Source organism: Equus asinus, unplaced genomic scaffold (genome assembly GCF_041296235.1).
Source record: "Equus asinus isolate D_3611 breed Donkey unplaced genomic scaffold, EquAss-T2T_v2 contig_814, whole genome shotgun sequence".
Lineage (NCBI taxonomy): Eukaryota > Metazoa > Chordata > Mammalia > Perissodactyla > Equidae > Equus > Equus asinus.
Window position 1 is genome coordinate 167,501 of NW_027225532.1, and position 16,374 is coordinate 183,874.

Consider the following 16,374-nt stretch of genomic DNA (forward strand, 5'->3'; position numbering starts at 1 on the left):
ACTCGGCCTCGGGCGCCTGAGGGACGACCTGGAACGCTCCAGGGGCACCGCCAACGGCCTGGGGAACGCGCTCACGCGCCCGGGAAGGCGCGCGGCGCGGCGGCAACACGGCCCGCCCCACCGCGGGGAGGGCCGCCCGCGAGACACAGCCAAGAGGCACAGGCAGAGCATCCGCCGCGTCACGGAGACCCCGACACCGCCCACGCCACGAGGCACGGGGCGGGGGAGCGAGGTCGGGCCGGATTCCGCACCCCTGCCGCCTCCCACACGCCACTCGCAGCGGGGGAGAACGGGCGAGGGGACCCGCGGGCAGAGCGAGAAGAGCGGTCCCGTTCGCCATGAACGTCCGTCCCTCGTCTGGCACGGCTTAGGCCCGGCCCGGGAGAGCACAGCATCACCACATCGGTCGGCAGCATAACGCGAGGGACCCCCGAGCAAGGGAAGGCCGGCGAGGACAGCGAGCGGAGGAGCCTGCTTCAGCCTCACCGACCCCTCTCCTCCTCCAGCAAGCGCGGGCGACGACCCCAGGACGAGAACGCCTGACACGCACTGGCACGGAGCCGGTGGGATGGGGTAAGTCGCGACCGCACCCGGGTGCCGGCGGCAGGGAGTGCACGTGGTAGAGGACCCCGCGCCCCTAACCCCGCCGCCCTCGGGTACCAGAGACCGGAGGTGGCACCACGGTCGTGGGGGCGCCTGGAACGCACAAGAGCCGGCGCGCAGGCCCCAGCGGGCGGCTCAAGCGGCGGGGGTGGAAACGGGCGTCCGGTTCTCGGCCAGAGCCCGGAGCCCTCCCCGCACACGCATCCAGGCACCCGGAAGCTCTCGGGCGACTGTCACCCGAGCAGAGCGTGTCAGCACTTATCTGGCGGCACAAAACCACCCATTCGGGGGCAAGAATCGCCGCGCCCGGAGACGGGGCCCACCCACGGATCACCAGGGGAACCCCTGGATCACGGCCACGGCCACCAGACCCCAAGCACGACCCCATCGCCACCAGGCCCGGAGCACCCGGGGCCATCTGGTCGACCCCAGAAGCGTGGCGGCAGGGGGAGCCGGGGACAGCCTCCCCGGGCCGCCCGCGCGGGCCGGGACCGGTCGGTCCCTCCCTCTGAGTCGCCGGGTCAGGACTTAGAAAAGAATTCCGCGGAGGCGCCTCCGGCGACCGGGCCCGGGGCGGGACCGTGGCTCCCGTCCCTCAGCCGGGGCTCCACCTACGCCTCGAGCCGGCCCCCTCCCGCCTCCGGACAAAGACGCGACCCGCGAAACTCGGAGAGAGAAGTCCGGTCCGACGGCCCGGACCCACCCCGGGCACGCGTCCGGGCCGGGGACGCCCTCCCCGGCCCGCCCTCGAGGGCTCCCGGGGCCGGTCCACGCTCTTCTCCAGGGCGGGACTTGGAAAAAAAAACTGCCACGGAGGAGGAGGCATCCGAGGACCGGGCCCGGTCCCCACCGCCAGAGCCGGTCGACTCGGAAGACCAGTGGGGAAAAGGCCAGCCCGGCGGCCGAGCCCGTCGCGCCCTCCACGGGCCTCCCCCGCAAGGCCCCGGCCGGTCGCCCACCTCCGGAGCGGGGCGCGGAAAGGGGATCGGCGACGCGGAAGGCCCGACCACCGGGCCGCCCTCGGGACGACGGCCGGGCACGGGACGAGCTCCCTCGCCCGTTCCCCCGCGGCGGCCCCCCACCCCCTCCCGGGGACGGAGGGGCACCGGCGGCTGCTGGTCGACCCGTCCGGGAGGCCCCACACCCCGGCCGGCACCGGGCGGCGCGGCGACAGCCACCTCCCTCAGTAGCCTGCACCTCCAATCTCCGGCGAGCGGGCGTCGCGCTCACGCCCCGGCGCCACCGGGCCAGATCCCGCCAGCGACGCCGGCCTCCCGGGACTCTGCCTCGGTCACCGCGGCCGAGTCCCGTCCCTTGGCCCGCGTCGCCGGAGCTCCGGAGGAAAGAGACGATATAAAAGCGGCCGCCAGGTGGCACCCGGCGACCGACGACCGCCTCAGCGGGACGGAGCCGGAGCGCGGGCCCGCCGGGGAGCACAGCCGGGCCGCCGGGCCGCCCGATCCCGTCCCGGAGCCCCCTCGGACCCAGCCTCCCGGCCCAGTGCGGCCCCGGGGCGTCCGCCCGCGGGCTCCCGGCCGCCAAGGCGCAGCCCCAGCCGCAGGAGGGGGACTCGGGAAAGGTTTCTCGGGCGATCACCGGGAAGGGGAAGGGGAGAGTTCCCCCCAGAGAGGCCAGGGGGCGGCCCGGGCCGGGCTGGGCCGGTGCGGCCGGGAGGCCGCCGCTTCCCGGAGCGGCTGGAGCGCCCCCGGGGTTCCCGGGAGGACTTAGAAAATCAGGGCGGGCGGGGACGGTCAAACCGAAACCAGGCACGTCATCCGAGAAGGACCGTGATGACGGGAGGAGGAAAGCTTTCCAGTCCAGAGGGCCTGTCGAAGGCAGGCGGAGAGTCTACCCGCTGAAACTGACGAAGATGGGCAAAAGAAGCTAGCTCAGGCGCCGACATTTAAGGAAATAAAAAAAAAAAAGCACGAGGGCGTGGAGAAATGGGGAAAAATCAACACTGAGAAATCTACCCTCTGAAACCGACGAAGATGGGCAACAGGGGCTAGCTCAGGTGGCAATTTTTAAGGAAAAATGAAAGGAAGTGCGTGGAGACCTGGGGAAAAAGCAACACGGAGAAATCTACCCTCTAGAACTGAGAAAGAAGCGCAACAGAGGCTAGCTCAGGTGGCAATCTTTAAGCAAAAAAAATAAGATAAAAAAATACAATGGCGAGGAGACCCGGTCAAAAAGCAACCCTGAAAAAGGTACCCTCTGAAACTGAGGAAGCAGGGCAACAGTGCCTAGCTCAGGTGACAATCTTTAAGCAAAAGAAACACACAAGGGCGTGGGGAGCTGGCGAAAAGGCAACACTGAGAAATCCACCCTCTGAAACGGACGAAGATGGGCAACAGAGGCTAGCTCAGGTGGCAATCTTTAAGCAAAAGAAACACACAAGGGCGTGGAGACCTGGGGAAAAAGCAACACGGAGAAATCCACCCTCTGAAACTGAGGAAGATGGGCAAGAGAGGCTACCTCAGGTGGCAATCCTTAAGCAAAAACAAAGCACAAAGGCGTGGAGCCCTGGGGACAAAGCAACCCTGAAATATCTACCCTCTGAAACTGAGGAACATGGGCAAGAGAGGCTAGCTCAGGTGGCACTCGTTAAGCAAAAACAAAACACAAAGGCGTGGAGACCTGGGGAAAAAGCAACCCTGAAATATCTACCCTCTGAAACTGAGGAAGATGGGCAAGAGAGGCTGGCTTCAGGTGGCAATCTTTAAGCAAAAGAAACACACAAGGGCGTGGAGGCCTGGGGAAAAAGCAACACGGAGAAATCCACCCTCTGAAACTGAGGAAGATGGGCAAGAGAGGCTACCTCAGGTGGCAATCCTTAAGCAAAAACAAAGCACAAAGGCGTGGAGCCCTGGGGACAAAGCAACCCTGAAATATCTACCCTCTGAAACTGAGGAACATGGGCAAGAGAGGCTAGCTCAGGTGGCACTCGTTAAGCAAAAACAAAACACAAAGGCGTGGAGACCTGGGGAAAAAGCAACCCTGAAATATCTACCCTCTGAAACTGAGGAAGATGGGCAAGAGAGGCTGGCTTCAGGTGGCAATCTTTAAGCAAAAGAAACACACAAGGGCGTGGAGGCCTGGGGAAAAAGCAACACGGAGAAATCCACCCTCTGAAACTGAGGGACATGGGCAAAAGAAGCTAGCTCAGGTTGCAACCTTTAAGCAGAAAAAAACACAAGGGCGTGCAGACCTGGCAAAAAAGCAACAGTGAGAAATCTACCCTCTGAAACCGACGAAGATGGACAACAGAGGCTAGCTCAGGTGGCAATCTTTAAGCAAAAGAAACACACAAGGGCGTGGGGAGCTGGGGAAAAGGCAACACTGAGAAATCCACCCTCTGAAACGGACGAAGATGGGCAACAGAGGCTAGCTCAGGTGGCAATCGTTAAGCAAAAGAAACACACAAGGGCGTGGAGGCCTGGGGAAAAAGCAACACGGAGAAATCCACCCTCTGAAACTGAGGGACATGGGCAAAAGAAGCTAGCTCAGGTTGCAACCTTTAAGCAGAAAAAAAACACAAGGGCGTGCAGACCTGGCAAAAAAGCCACAGTGAGAAATCTACCCTCTGAAACCGACGAAGATGGACAACAGAGGCTAGCTCAGGTGGCAATTTTTAAGGAAAAATAAAAGGAAGTGCGTGGAGACCTGGGGAAAAAGCAACACGGAGAAATCTACCCTCTAGAACTGAGCAAGAAGCGCAACAGAGGCTAGCTCAGGTGGCAATCTTTAAGCAAAAAAAATAAGATAAAAAAATACAATGGCGAGGAGACCCGGTCAAAAAGCAACCCTGAAAAAGGTACCCTCTGAAACTGAGGAAGCAGGGCAACAGTGCCTAGCTCAGGTGACAATCTTTAAGCAAAAGAAACACACAAGGGCGTGGGGAGCTGGCGAAAAGGCAACACTGAGAAATCCACCCTCTGAAACTGAGGAAGATGGGCAAGAGAGGCTACCTCAGGTGGCAATCCTTAAGCAAAAACAAAGCACAAAGGCGTGGAGCCCTGCGGACAAAGCAACCCTGAAATATCTACCCTCTGAAACTGAGGAACATGGGCAAGAGAGGCTAGCTCAGGTGGCACTCGTTAAGCAAAAACAAAACACAAAGGCGTGGAGACCTGGGGAAAAAGCAACCCTGAAATATCTACCCTCTGAAACTGAGGAAGATGGGCAAGAGAGGCTGGCTTCAGGTGGCAAACGTTAAGCAAAAGAAACACACAAGGGCGTGGAGACCTGGGGAAGCAGCAACACGGAGATATCGACCCTCTGAAACTCAGGAAGATGGGCAAGAGAGGCTAGCTCAGGTGGCAATCGTTAAGCAAAAACAAAACCCAAAGGCGTGGAGACCTGGGGAAAAAGCAACCCTGAAATATCTACCCTCTGAAACTGAGGAAGATGGGCAAGAGAGGCTGGCTTCAGGTGGCAATCTTTAAGCAAAAGAAACACACAAGGGCGTGGGGAGCTGGGGAAAAGGCAACACTGAGAAATCCACCCTCTGAAACGGACGAAGATGGGCAACAGAGGCTAGCTCAGGTGGCAATCGTTAAGCAAAAGAAACACACAAGGGCGTGGAGGCCTGGGGAAAAAGCAACACGGAGAAATCCACCCTCTGAAACTGAGGGACATGGGCAAAAGAAGCTAGCTCAGGTTGCAACCTTTAAGCAGAAAAAAAACACAAGGGCGTGCAGACCTGGCAAAAAAGCCACAGTGAGAAATCTACCCTCTGAAACCGACGAAGATGGACAACAGAGGCTAGCTCAGGTGGCAATTTTTAAGGAAAAATAAAAGGAAGTGCGTGGAGACCTGGGGAAAAAGCAACACGGAGAAATCTACCCTCTAGAACTGAGCAAGAAGCGCAACAGAGGCTAGCTCAGGTGGCAATCTTTAAGCAAAAAAAATAAGATAAAAAAATACAATGGCGAGGAGACCCGGTGAAAAAGCAACCCTGAAAAAGGTACCCTCTGAAACTGAGGAAGCAGGGCAACAGTGCCTAGCTCAGGTGACAATCTTTAAGCAAAAGAAACACACAAGGGCGTGGGGAGCTGGCGAAAAGGCAACACTGAGAAATCCACCCTCTGAAACGGACGAAGATGGGCAACAGAGGCTAGCTCAGGTGGCAATCTTTAAGCAAAAGAAACACACAAGGGCGTGGAGACCTGGGGAAAAAGCAACACGGAGAAATCCACCCTCTGAAACTGAGGAAGATGGGCAAGAGAGGCTACCTCAGGTGGCAATCCTTAAGCAAAAACAAAGCACAAAGGCGTGGAGCCCTGGGGACAAAGCAACCCTGAAATATCTACCCTCTGAAACTGAGGAACATGGGCAAGAGAGGCTAGCTCAGGTGGCACTCGTTAAGCAAAAACAAAACACAAAGGCGTGGAGACCTGGGGAAAAAGCAACCCTGAAATATCTACCCTCTGAAACTGAGGAAGATGGGCAAGAGAGGCTGGCTTCAGGTGGCAATCTTTAAGCAAAAGAAACACACAAGGGCGTGGAGGCCTGGGGAAAAAGCAACACGGAGAAATCCACCCTCTGAAACTGAGGGACATGGGCAAAAGAAGCTAGCTCAGGTTGCAACCTTTAAGCAGAAAAAAAACACAAGGGCGTGCAGACCTGGCAAAAAAGCAACAGTGAGAAATCTACCCTCTGAAACCGACGAAGATGGACAACAGAGGCTAGCTCAGGTGGCAATTTTTAAGGAAAAATAAAAGGAAGTGCGTGGAGACCTGGGGAAAAAGCAACACGGAGAAATCTACCCTCTAGAACTGAGAAAGAAGCGCAACAGAGGCTAGCTCAGGTGGCAATCTTTAAGCAAAAAAAATAAGATAAAAAAATACAATGGCGAGGAGACCCGGTGAAAAAGCAACCCTGAAAAAGGTACCCTCTGAAACTGAGGAAGCAGGGCAACAGTGCCTAGCTCAGGTGACAATCTTTAAGCAAAAGAAACACACAAGGGCGTGGGGAGCTGGCGAAAAGGCAACACTGAGAAATCCACCCTCTGAAACGGACGAAGATGGGCAACAGAGGCTAGCTCAGGTGGCAATCTTTAAGCAAAAGAAACACACAAGGGCGTGGAGACCTGGGGAAAAAGCAACACGGAGAAATCCACCCTCTGAAACTGAGGAAGATGGGCAAGAGAGGCTACCTCAGGTGGCAATCCTTAAGCAAAAACAAAGCACAAAGGCGTGGAGCCCTGGGGACAAAGCAACCCTGAAATATCTACCCTCTGAAACTGAGGAACATGGGCAAGAGAGGCTAGCTCAGGTGGCACTCGTTAAGCAAAAACAAAACACAAAGGCGTGGAGACCTGGGGAAAAAGCAACCCTGAAATATCTACCCTCTGAAACTGAGGAAGATGGGCAAGAGAGGCTGGCTTCAGGTGGCAATCTTTAAGCAAAAGAAACACACAAGGGCGTGGAGGCCTGGGGAAAAAGCAACACGGAGAAATCCACCCTCTGAAACTGAGGGACATGGGCAAAAGAAGCTAGCTCAGGTTGCAACCTTTAAGCAGAAAAAAACACAAGGGCGTGCAGACCTGGCAAAAAAGCAACAGTGAGAAATCTACCCTCTGAAACCGACGAAGATGGACAACAGAGGCTAGCTCAGGTGGCAATCTTTAAGCAAAAGAAACACACAAGGGCGTGGGGAGCTGGGGAAAAGGCAACACTGAGAAATCCACCCTCTGAAACGGACGAAGATGGGCAACAGAGGCTAGCTCAGGTGGCAATCGTTAAGCAAAAGAAACACACAAGGGCGTGGAGGCCTGGGGAAAAAGCAACACGGAGAAATCCACCCTCTGAAACTGAGGGACATGGGCAAAAGAAGCTAGCTCAGGTTGCAACCTTTAAGCAGAAAAAAAACACAAGGGCGTGCAGACCTGGCAAAAAAGCAACAGTGAGAAATCTACCCTCTGAAACCGACGAAGATGGACAACAGAGGCTAGCTCAGGTGGCAATTTTTAAGGAAAAATAAAAGGAAGTGCGTGGAGACCTGGGGAAAAAGCAACACGGAGAAATCTACCCTCTAGAACTGAGCAAGAAGCGCAACAGAGGGTAGCTCAGGTGGCAATCTTTAAGCAAAAAAAATAAGATAAAAAAATACAATGGCGAGGAGACCCGGTGAAAAAGCAACCCTGAAAAAGGTACCCTCTGAAACTGAGGAAGCAGGGCAACAGTGCCTAGCTCAGGTGACAATCTTTAAGCAAAAGAAACACACAAGGGCGTGGGGAGCTGGCGAAAAGGCAACACTGAGAAATCCACCCTCTGAAACGGACGAAGATGGGCAACAGAGGCTAGCTCAGGTGGCAATCTTTAAGCAAAAGAAACACACAAGGGCGTGGAGACCTGGGGAAAAAGCAACACGGAGAAATCCACCCTCTGAAACTGAGGGACATGGGCAAAAGAAGCTAGCTCAGGTTGCAACCTTTAAGCAGAAAAAAAACACAAGGGCGTGCAGACCTGGCAAAAAAGCCACAGTGAGAAATCTACCCTCTGAAACCGACGAAGATGGACAACAGAGGCTAGCTCAGGTGGCAATTTTTAAGGAAAAATAAAAGGAAGTGCGTGGAGACCTGGGGAAAAAGCAACACGGAGAAATCTACCCTCTAGAACTGAGAAAGAAGCGCAACAGAGGCTAGCTCAGGTGGCAATCTTTAAGCAAAAAAAATAAGATAAAAAAATACAATGGCGAGGAGACCCGGTGAAAAAGCAACCCTGAAAAAGGTACCCTCTGAAACTGAGGAAGCAGGGCAACAGTGCCTAGCTCAGGTGACAATCTTTAAGCAAAAGAAACACACAAGGGCGTGGGGAGCTGGCGAAAAGGCAACACTGAGAAATCCACCCTCTGAAACGGACGAAGATGGGCAACAGAGGCTAGCTCAGGTGGCAATCTTTAAGCAAAAGAAACACACAAGGGCGTGGAGACCTGGGGAAAAAGCAACACGGAGAAATCCACCCTCTGAAACTGAGGAAGATGGGCAAGAGAGGCTACCTCAGGTGGCAATCCTTAAGCAAAAACAAAGCACAAAGGCGTGGAGCCCTGGGGACAAAGCAACCCTGAAATATCTACCCTCTGAAACTGAGGAACATGGGCAAGAGAGGCTAGCTCAGGTGGCACTCGTTAAGCAAAAACAAAACACAAAGGCGTGGAGACCTGGGGAAAAAGCAACCCTGAAATATCTACCCTCTGAAACTGAGGAGGATGGGCAAGAGAGGCTGGCTTCAGGTGGCAATCTTTAAGCAAAAGAAACACACAAGGGCGTGGAGGCCTGGGGAAAAAGCAACACGGAGAAATCCACCCTCTGAAACTGAGGGACATGGGCAAAAGAAGCTAGCTCAGGTTGCAACCTTTAAGCAGAAAAAAACACAAGTGCGTGCAGACCTGGCAAAAAAGCAACAGTGAGAAATCTACCCTCTGAAACCGACGAAGATGGACAACAGAGGCTAGCTCAGGTGGCAATCTTTAAGCAAAAGAAACACACAAGGGCGTGGGGAGCTGGGGAAAAGGCAACACTGAGAAATCCACCCTCTGAAACGGACGAAGATGGGCAACAGAGGCTAGCTCAGGTGGCAATCGTTAAGCAAAAGAAACACACAAGGGCGTGGAGGCCTGGGGAAAAAGCAACACGGAGAAATCCACCCTCTGAAACTGAGGGACATGGGCAAAAGAAGCTAGCTCAGGTTGCAACCTTTAAGCAGAAAAAAAACACAAGGGCGTGCAGACCTGGCAAAAAAGCCACAGTGAGAAATCTACCCTCTGAAACCGACGAAGATGGACAACAGAGGCTAGCTCAGGTGGCAATTTTTAAGGAAAAATAAAAGGAAGTGCGTGGAGACCTGGGGAAAAAGCAACACGGAGAAATCTACCCTCTAGAACTGAGAAAGAAGCGCAACAGAGGCTAGCTCAGGTGGCAATCTTTAAGCAAAAAAAATAAGATAAAAAAATACAATGGCGAGGAGACCCGGTGAAAAAGCAACCCTGAAAAAGGTACCCTCTGAAACTGAGGAAGCAGGGCAACAGTGCCTAGCTCAGGTGACAATCTTTAAGCAAAAGAAACACACAAGGGCGTGGGGAGCTGGCGAAAAGGCAACACTGAGAAATCCACCCTCTGAAACGGACGAAGATGGGCAACAGAGGCTAGCTCAGGTGGCAATCTTTAAGCAAAAGAAACACACAAGGGCGTGGAGACCTGGGGAAAAAGCAACACGGAGAAATCCACCCTCTGAAACTGAGGAAGATGGGCAAGAGAGGCTACCTCAGGTGGCAATCCTTAAGCAAAAACAAAGCACAAAGGCGTGGAGCCCTGGGGACAAAGCAACCCTGAAATATCTACCCTCTGAAACTGAGGAACATGGGCAAGAGAGGCTAGCTCAGGTGGCACTCGTTAAGCAAAAACAAAACACAAAGGCGTGGAGACCTGGGGAAAAAGCAACCCTGAAATATCTACCCTCTGAAACTGAGGAAGATGGGCAAGAGAGGCTGGCTTCAGGTGGCAAACGTTAAGCAAAAGAAACACACAAGGGCGTGGAGACCTGGGGAAACAGCAACACGGAGATATCGACCCTCTGAAACTCAGGAAGATGGGCAAGCGAGGCTAGCTCAGGTGGTAATCGTTAAGCAAAAACAAAACCCAAAGGCGTGGAGACCTGGGGAAAAAGCAACCCTGAAATATCTACCCTCTGAAACTGAGGAAGATGGGCAAGAGAGGCTGGCTTCAGGTGGCAATCTTTAAGCAAAAGAAACACACAAGGGCGTGGGGAGCTGGGGAAAAGGCAACACTGAGAAATCCACCCTCTGAAACGGACGAAGATGGGCAACAGAGGCTAGCTCAGGTGGCAATCGTTAAGCAAAAGAAACACACAAGGGCGTGGAGGCCTGGGGAAAAAGCAACACGGAGAAATCCACCCTCTGAAACTGAGGGACATGGGCAAAAGAAGCTAGCTCAGGTTGCAACCTTTAAGCAGAAAAAAAACACAAGGGCGTGCAGACCTGGCAAAAAAGCCACAGTGAGAAATCTACCCTCTGAAACCGACGAAGATGGACAACAGAGGCTAGCTCAGGTGGCAATTTTTAAGGAAAAATAAAAGGAAGTGCGTGGAGACCTGGGGAAAAAGCAACACGGAGAAATCTACCCTCTAGAACTGAGAAAGAAGCGCAACAGAGGCTAGCTCAGGTGGCAATCTTTAAGCAAAAAAAATAAGATAAAAAAATACAATGGCGAGGAGACCCGGTGAAAAAGCAACCCTGAAAAAGGTACCCTCTGAAACTGAGGAAGCAGGGCAACAGTGCCTAGCTCAGGTGACAATCTTTAAGCAAAAGAAACACACAAGGGCGTGGGGAGCTGGCGAAAAGGCAACACTGAGAAATCCACCCTCTGAAACGGACGAAGATGGGCAACAGAGGCTAGCTCAGGTGGCAATCTTTAAGCAAAAGAAACACACAAGGGCGTGGAGACCTGGGGAAAAAGCAACACGGAGAAATCCACCCTCTGAAACTGAGGAAGATGGGCAAGAGAGGCTACCTCAGGTGGCAATCCTTAAGCAAAAACAAAGCACAAAGGCGTGGAGCCCTGGGGACAAAGCAACCCTGAAATATCTACCCTCTGAAACTGAGGAACATGGGCAAGAGAGGCTAGCTCAGGTGGCAATCGTTAAGCAAAAACAAAACACAAAGGCGTGGAGACCTGGGGAAAAAGCAACCCTGAAATATCTACCCTCTGAAACTGAGGAAGATGGGCAAGAGAGGCTGGCTTCAGGTGGCAATCTTTAAGCAAAAGAAACACACAAGGGCGTGGAGGCCTGGGGAAAAAGCAACACGGAGAAATCCACCCTCTGAAACTGAGGGACATGGGCAAAAGAAGCTAGCTCAGGTTGCAACCTTTAAGCAGAAAAAAAACACAAGGGCGTGCAGACCTGGCAAAAAAGCCACAGTGAGAAATCTACCCTCTGAAACCGACGAAGATGGACAACAGAGGCTAGCTCAGGTGGCAATTTTTAAGGAAAAATAAAAGGAAGTGCGTGGAGACCTGGGGAAAAAGCAACACGGAGAAATCTACCCTCTAGAACTGAGAAAGAAGCGCAACAGAGGCTAGCTCAGGTGGCAATCTTTAAGCAAAAAAAATAAGATAAAAAAATACAATGGCGAGGAGACGCGGTGAAAAAGCAACCCTGAAAAAGGTACCCTCTGAAACTGAGGAAGCAGGGCAACAGTGCCTAGCTCAGGTGACAATCTTTAAGCAAAAGAAACACACAAGGGCGTGGGGAGCTGGCGAAAAGGCAACACTGAGAAATCCACCCTCTGAAACGGACGAAGATGGGCAACAGAGGCTAGCTCAGGTGGCAATCTTTAAGCAAAAGAAACACACAAGGGCGTGGAGACCTGGGGAAAAAGCAACACGGAGAAATCCACCCTCTGAAACTGAGGAAGATGGGCAAGAGAGGCTACCTCAGGTGGCAATCCTTAAGCAAAAACAAAGCACAAAGGCGTGGAGCCCTGGGGACAAAGCAACCCTGAAATATCTACCCTCTGAAACTGAGGAACATGGGCAAGAGAGGCTAGCTCAGGTGGCAATCGTTAAGCAAAAACAAAACACAAAGGCGTGGAGACCTGGGGAAAAAGCAACCCTGAAATATCTACCCTCTGAAACTGAGGAAGATGGGCAAGAGAGGCTGGCTTCAGGTGGCAATCTTTAAGCAAAAGAAACACACAAGGGCGTGGAGGCCTGGGGAAAAAGCAACACGGAGAAATCCACCCTCTGAAACTGAGGGACATGGGCAAAAGAAGCTAGCTCAGGTTGCAACCTTTAAGCAGAAAAAAAACACAAGGGCGTGCAGACCTGGCAAAAAAGCCACAGTGAGAAATCTACCCTCTGAAACCGACGAAGATGGACAACAGAGGCTAGCTCAGGTGGCAATTTTTAAGGAAAAATAAAAGGAAGTGCGTGGAGACCTGGGGAAAAAGCAACACGGAGAAATCTACCCTCTAGAACTGAGAAAGAAGCGCAACAGAGGCTAGCTCAGGTGGCAATCTTTAAGCAAAAAAAATAAGATAAAAAAATACAATGGCGAGGAGACCCGGTGAAAAAGCAACCCTGAAAAAGGTACCCTCTGAAACTGAGGAAGCAGGGCAACAGTGCCTAGCTCAGGTGACAATCTTTAAGCAAAAGAAACACACAAGGGCGTGGGGAGCTGGCGAAAAGGCAACACTGAGAAATCCACCCTCTGAAACGGACGAAGATGGGCAACAGAGGCTAGCTCAGGTGGCAATCTTTAAGCAAAAGAAACACACAAGGGCGTGGAGACCTGGGGAAAAAGCAACACGGAGAAATCCACCCTCTGAAACTGAGGAAGATGGGCAAGAGAGGCTACCTCAGGTGGCAATCCTTAAGCAAAAACAAAGCACAAAGGCGTGGAGCCCTGGGGACAAAGCAACCCTGAAATATCTACCCTCTGAAACTGAGGAACATGGGCAAGAGAGGCTAGCTCAGGTGGCAATCGTTAAGCAAAAACAAAACACAAAGGCGTGGAGACCTGGGGAAAAAGCAACCCTGAAATATCTACCCTCTGAAACTGAGGAAGATGGGCAAGAGAGGCTGGCTTCAGGTGGCAATCTTTAAGCAAAAGAAACACACAAGGGCGTGGAGGCCTGGGGAAAAAGCAACACGGAGAAATCCACCCTCTGAAACTGAGGGACATGGGCAAAAGAAGCTAGCTCAGGTTGCAACCTTTAAGCAGAAAAAAAACACAAGGGCGTGCAGACCTGGCAAAAAAGCCACAGTGAGAAATCTACCCTCTGAAACCGACGAAGATGGACAACAGAGGCTAGCTCAGGTGGCAATTTTTAAGGAAAAATAAAAGGAAGTGCGTGGAGACCTGGGGAAAAAGCAACACGGAGAAATCTACCCTCTAGAACTGAGAAAGAAGCGCAACAGAGGCTAGCTCAGGTGGCAATCTTTAAGCAAAAAAAATAAGATAAAAAAATACAATGGCGAGGAGACCCGGTGAAAAAGCAACCCTGAAAAAGGTACCCTCTGAAACTGAGGAAGCAGGGCAACAGTGCCTAGCTCAGGTGACAATCTTTAAGCAAAAGAAACACACAAGGGCGTGGGGAGCTGGCGAAAAGGCAACACTGAGAAATCCACCCTCTGAAACGGACGAAGATGGGCAACAGAGGCTAGCTCAGGTGGCAATCTTTAAGCAAAAGAAACACACAAGGGCGTGGAGACCTGGGGAAAAAGCAACACGGAGAAATCCACCCTCTGAAACTGAGGAAGATGGGCAAGAGAGGCTACCTCAGGTGGCAATCCTTAAGCAAAAACAAAGCACAAAGGCGTGGAGCCCTGGGGACAAAGCAAACCTGAAATATCTACCCTCTGAAACTGAGGAACATGGGCAAGAGAGGCTAGCTCAGGTGGCAATCGTTAAGCAAAAACAAAACACAAAGGCGTGGAGACCTGGGGAAAAAGCAACCCTGAAATATCTACCCTCTGAAACTGAGGAAGATGGGCAAGAGAGGCTGGCTTCAGGTGGCAATCTTTAAGCAAAAGAAACACACAAGGGCGTGGAGGCCTGGGGAAAAAGCAACACGGAGAAATCCACCCTCTGAAACTGAGGGACATGGGCAAAAGAAGCTAGCTCAGGTTGCAACCTTTAAGCAGAAAAAAAACACAAGGGCGTGCAGACCTGGCAAAAAAGCAACAGTGAGAAATCTACCCTCTGAAACCGACGAAGATGGACAACAGAGGCTAGCTCAGGTGGCAATTTTTAAGGAAAAATAAAAGGAAGTGCGTGGAGACCTGGGGAAAAAGCAACACGGAGAAATCTACCCTCTAGAACTGAGAAAGAAGCGCAACAGAGGCTAGCTCAGGTGGCAATCTTTAAGCAAAAAAAATAAGATAAAAAAATACAATGGCGAGGAGACGCGGTGAAAAAGCAACCCTGAAAAAGGTACCCTCTGAAACTGAGGAAGCAGGGCAACAGTGCCTAGCTCAGGTGACAATCTTTAAGCAAAAGAAACACACAAGGGCGTGGGGAGCTGGCGAAAAGGCAACACTGAGAAATCCACCCTCTGAAACGGACGAAGATGGGCAACAGAGGCTAGCTCAGGTGGCAATCTTTAAGCAAAAGAAACACACAAGGGCGTGGAGACCTGGGGAAAAAGCAACACGGAGAAATCCACCCTCTGAAACTGAGGAAGATGGGCAAGAGAGGCTACCTCAGGTGGCAATCCTTAAGCAAAAACAAAGCACAAAGGCGTGGAGCCCTGGGGACAAAGCAACCCTGAAATATCTACCCTCTGAAACTGAGGAACATGGGCAAGAGAGGCTAGCTCAGGTGGCAATCGTTAAGCAAAAACAAAACACAAAGGCGTGGAGACCTGGGGAAAAAGCAACCCTGAAATATCTACCCTCTGAAACTGAGGAAGATGGGCAAGAGAGGCTGGCTTCAGGTGGCAATCTTTAAGCAAAAGAAACACACAAGGGCGTGGAGGCCTGGGGAAAAAGCAACACGGAGAAATCCACCCTCTGAAACTGAGGGACATGGGCAAAAGAAGCTAGCTCAGGTTGCAACCTTTAAGCAGAAAAAAAACACAAGGGCGTGCAGACCTGGCAAAAAAGCCACAGTGAGAAATCTACCCTCTGAAACCGACGAAGATGGACAACAGAGGCTAGCTCAGGTGGCAATTTTTAAGGAAAAATAAAAGGAAGTGCGTGGAGACCTGGGGAAAAAGCAACACGGAGAAATCTACCCTCTAGAACTGAGAAAGAAGCGCAACAGAGGCTAGCTCAGGTGGCAATCTTTAAGCAAAAAAAATAAGATAAAAAAATACAATGGCGAGGAGACCCGGTGAAAAAGCAACCCTGAAAAAGGTACCCTCTGAAACTGAGGAAGCAGGGCAACAGTGCCTAGCTCAGGTGACAATCTTTAAGCAAAAGAAACACACAAGGGCGTGGGGAGCTGGGGAAAAGGCAACACTGAGAAATCCACCCTCTGAAACGGACGAAGATGGGCAACAGAGGCTACCTCAGGTGGCAATCGTTAAGCAAAAACAAAACCCAAAGGCATGGAGACCTGGGGACAAAGCAACCCTGAAATATCTACCCTCTGAAACTGAGGAACATGGGCAAGAGAGGCTAGCTCAGGTGGCACTCGTTAAGCAAAAACAAAACACAAAGGCGTGGAGACCTGGGGAAAAAGCAACCCTGAAATATCTACCCTCTGAAACTGAGGAAGATGGGCAAGAGAGGCTGGCTTCAGGTGGCAATCTTTAAGCAAAAGAAACACACAAGGGCGTGGAGGCCTGGGGAAAAAGCAACACGGAGAAATCCACCCTCTGAAACTGAGGGACATGGGCAAAAGAAGCTAGCTCAGGTTGCAACCTTTAAGCAGAAAAAAAACACAAGGGCGTGCAGACCTGGCAAAAAAGCCACAGTGAGAAATCTACCCTCTGAAACCGACGAAGATGGACAACAGAGGCTAGCTCAGGTGGCAATTTTTAAGGAAAAATAAAAGGAAGTGCGTGGAGACCTGGGGAAAAAGCAACACGGAGAAATCTACCCTCTAGAACTGAGAAAGAAGCGCAACAGAGGCTAGCTCAGGTGGCAATCTTTAAGCAAAAAAAATAAGATAAAAAAATACAATGGCGAGGAGACCCGGTGAAAAAGCAACCCTGAAAAAGGTACCCTCTGAAACTGAGGAAGCAGGGCAACAGTGCCTAGCTCAGGTGACAATCTTTAAGCAAAAGAAACACACAAGGGCGTGG